Source organism: Elephantulus edwardii, unplaced genomic scaffold (genome assembly GCF_000299155.1).
Source record: "Elephantulus edwardii isolate Elephantulus edwardi_28Jun2011 unplaced genomic scaffold, EleEdw1.0 scaffold00101, whole genome shotgun sequence".
In the NCBI taxonomy this organism is placed as follows: domain Eukaryota; kingdom Metazoa; phylum Chordata; class Mammalia; order Macroscelidea; family Macroscelididae; genus Elephantulus; species Elephantulus edwardii.
The window spans coordinates 705,008-709,601 of record NW_006399851.1 but is presented as its reverse complement, the minus strand read 5'-3'; positions in this window follow the sequence as shown (position 1 = coordinate 709,601).

The following is a 4,594-nucleotide window of genomic DNA, read 5'->3' as shown; positions in this document are numbered from 1 at the left end:
TTCCCAACTTTTGCATTCCAGTCACCCCTCACTATTATTGTATCTTGGTTGCATGTTCGATCGATCTCTGACTGCAAAAGTTGGTAGAATTAATCTATTTCCTCTTCTTTAGCTCTGGTTGTTGGAGCATATATATTTGAATGATAGTGGTATTCACTGGACTCCCTTGTATGCATAGAGATATTATCCTGTCTACTGGAAAAATAATGCAGTAAATATATATATATATATATATACATACTCATTTGAAAACATCACAATTTCCAGAAAGTTTCATATACTATCCAAAAGATTTGGCAATATCTTTATTTTCACAAATTTCTGAATATAGTATATTTTGTTTAACTAAATCACAAAATAATATACATTGTAATATTTCTAGAGGAGATCTGTGGCATCAGGATTAGAGGAAGACTCATCAACAATCTATACTATGCAGCTGACACAATCCTGCTTGCTGAAACCGAGGAGGTCCTAAAGTACTTGCTGTAGAAGGTTAAGGAATGCAGCCTTCGACATGGATTGAAGCTCGATATCAAGAAAAAAAAAAGATTCTCATCACTGGATCAATTTTCAGTATCCTGATGGATGGTGAAGAGATTGTGATTGTTCACAATTTTAGTTTGCTTGGCTCCACAATCAACACTCTTGGCACCAGCAGCCAGGAAATTAAAATAAATATTGTGTTGGAAAATTCTGCTATCAGAGACCTCTCCAAAGTACTGAAGAACAATCTGGAACAAACTTAGTCTGGAGATTAAGGTGTGCCTGATACAGGCCATGGTCTTTGCAATTACTTGCTGTGTATCAGAGAACTGGCCAATGACTAGGGATGATAGAAGGAGAATTGATGCCTTTGAGCTCTGGTGTTGGAGAAGAGTATTGAATATACCATAGACTGCTAAGAGAATGAACTGGTTTATCCTGGAAACAGTAAAACCAAGCTGTTGCTTGGAGGCAAGGATTCTGAAGCTTCGTCTGAAGGATGGAGGGACAGTGCAGGAGAAGAAGACCCTCCATTAAATAGATTGATTCAGTGACTGGGGTAATGGGGGTAGGTGTGTCAGAGACAATAAGATTAGCACCGGATAGAGTCGGGTTTAGGGCTATTGTACATAGGATCACATAAGTTGCAGGCGACTTGACAGTACATAACAACAACAGTAACAACACTTAATGTATAACTCATAGAGTTAGAATTTATTATAGGAAAATAAATGTTAATAACTCTTTAATAAAATGTCCACTAATTGTGCCTCTCTGGTTCTTCAAATTGTCTAGAAATTCCTCAAGAGATCTCATCTTATTTGAATTACTGCCTCTAAAAATGTTCTGAAGAATTAGCCATGGGTAAGCTCTGACTCAATAGCAATGAGGGGTTTGGGGTATTTTTTTTTAGCAATGAGTTTTGAATGAACATCTTTATGTATGTGTTTGCATAGGAGTGAACGCTGAGTTAAGAGAGCTAAACAGAAGATTTCAAAGGGCAGCTTGTAAAAACAAAGTTTCAATTAAATATGCAAAGACTTGAAGGCAGTACCTTGATGGGATGGTAAACAGTCAGACCAGCAAACCTGCCTCTCTCTCCTGCTGTTGTGTGCCATTGAGTAGGAATCAACCCATAGCTAACTCTTCAGAGGTTGTTGAGAGGGAGTAAAAATCTCAGAAAGAGTTTGCTTGTCTTTCTCCTGCAGAGCAACTGATGGATTTAAATCAAGTACCATTGTGTTGGCAGCACATTTCCTTACTGCTAAACCACAAGTGCTCCCTACTGCTCTCTCATAGAGACAATAGAGGAGAGTGAAGCCCATCCAAGAATTTAAAGTCAAACACCATGATCTCTGGGAGTAAGGGCAAAGTCAGACACAAAAATGAGTGAAGACACAGGCAATAACCAAGTAAAGAGAAATGCACAGCAATGCCATATACTAGGACCAGCTGGGCTCAGATCATACAAAAAGAGAAGGGATAAAAGAGGGGAAAGTCCAGAAATAGCACTATGGGATAAACATATAGATAAAACAGGGCCTTATCTCCCCACCTGGCTTGGTTTTGACTGCCAGTGTTGAGCTTCTCCAAAACTTTTTTCCTCTACATATGTACATTTGTGTTCTTACCAGGTTAAGTCCATGAGTATAGTCATGGTTTGTATTTTTTTAAAAAAGACATTTGCAATGAATAAATAATTGATTGTACAAAATTCAATCATTCAATCTCTAGTCTCATTTCTGTTGCCAAATCAATGATTTTTAACTACCACTTTTTTGTTTCCAACTTTTGCATTCCAGTCATCAATTATTATCAATGAATCTTTAATGCACGTTAATTCAGTTTCAGACTGCAAAAGTTGATGATGGTTGTTGCTATTATGTGCCATAGAGTCACTTGCAATTCATAGCGACCCTATGTACAATAGTCCTGAAACCTGCTCTATCTTGTGCCAACCTTATTGTCTCTGATACACTTACCCGCATTACCTCAGTCACTGAATCAATCCATCTCATCCATGCTCTTACTCTCTTGCACTGTCCCTCCATCCTTCCAAACATGATGTCCCTCTGCAAGGAATGGTCCCTCTTTGCAACATGCCCATAGTATGTCAGATAAAGCCTCAGAATCCTTGCCTCCAAGAAACAGCCTGGTTTCACCCTCTGCAGGACAAACCTTTTGGTTATCCTTATAGTCCATGGTATATTCAAAACTTTCTCCAGCACCACAGCTCAAAGGTATCAATTCTCTTTCTAGCACTCTTAGTCGTTGTTTAGCTTTCTGATGCATACAAAGTAATTGTGAAGATGATGGCCTGGATCAGGTGCACATTAGTCTCCAGACTGACATTGTTGTTGTCCAGCACTCTGGAGAGGTCTCTGATAGCAGACTTTCCCAATGCAATTCATCTTTTGATTTCCTGGCTTCTGGTACCAAGACTGTTGACTGTGGAGCTAAGAAAATGAAATTTCTTACCAATCTTAATCTCTTAAACACCTATCATGATGCTGCCAGCTGGAACAGTGGTGGAAATCTTTGTTTTCTTTATGTTAATCTTCAACCCATATTGAAGGCTGCAGTCTTTGACATTCTGCAGCAAGCACTTTAGATCCTCCTCAGTTTCAGCAAGGAGGGTTGTGTCATCTGCATAACACAGATTATTTATAAGTCTTCTTCCAATCCTGATTTCTCCTTATAGGGACCAGCCTCGCAGATGATCTTTTCTGCATATAGATCGAAAAGGTACGGAGATAGGACACATATCTGGTGTACCCTCTTCCTGATTTTGAAAAATACAGTGTTTCCTTGCTTTGCTCTGATGACTGCCTCCTGGTCCAAGTATAGGTTTGCATAAGCAAAATCAAATGTTTTGGGATTTCTATTCTTCTCAGAGTTAGCCACAGTTGGTTGTGATCCAATATCTTCATCTTTGTCTTAAGTTGTTAGAGCATATATTTGAATAATAGTTGTATTTAAAGGTCTTTCATATATATATGTGATATCCTTTCACTTACAGCATTGTACTTCAGGATAGATCTTGAAATGGTCTTTCTGTCTACGAACACAACATTATTCCTCATTTTTTCGTGCTTGGCATAACAGATCGTATGTTTATCTTATTCAAAGTGGCCAAGACCAGTCTGTTTCAGCTTATTAATATCTAGAATGTCAATCTTTATGCATTAAATTCCATTTTCTGCAACTTCTGATTTTCCTAGATTTGTATCTCATAGATTTCAACTTCTAAGTATTAATAGATGCTTGCAGCTATTTATCGTAATTGTTTATTTACTTCTTATCTGGGGCTCTATCTCCAATACTATATCTAACAATTTTCTCTAGTGTTTATAGTGTTTCAAAAGATTTGTTATTTCAGAAGTAGATGGTCAATCCTGCTTCCTAGTATGTCTTAACCCAGAAATGACACTAAAACTTGTCCAACATTGGTTATTCTTGCTGACATTTGAAGTATCATAGCTTTCAGCATCACAGCAACCTCCAAGTCATTCCAGTACTGTAAACTGACAGACAAGAACAATACTGATAAAAGTAAATAATAAAGAATCATATGCATACTTAAGCTATAAAATAAGCAGCAACATAAAATAAATCACTCTCCAAGTCAGTAAAATGACAGATAAGGATTATATCCCTAAGAGCAAACCATAAAGACAAGCATGCATACAAACATCCTGGTGTAAGAAGCCCTCTCTGATCTAGCTCTGGCTCAAGGGGTAAGTTAGGATGACGGTAGCCCCAATAACAAATTATGGCTAACATTCAGAAGAATGGAAATCCCAGAACACTTAATTGTGATCATATTAAAACTATACCTAAATCAAGAAGATGTTGTGTGAATGAAACAAGGGAACACTGAATGGCTTAAAATCAGAAAGAGCGTGCATCATAGTTGTATCCCTTCTCTATACCTATTCAATTTGTATGCGCTGCAAAATATTCTAGGAACTGAACTCTGTGAAAAGGAACACAACATCAGTATCAGAGGAAAACTTATCAACAACTTGCATTATTCAGATGACACAACCTTACTTACTAAAAGTGGGGAGGCCTTGAAACTCTTGCTGTAAAAGGTTAAACACTGAAG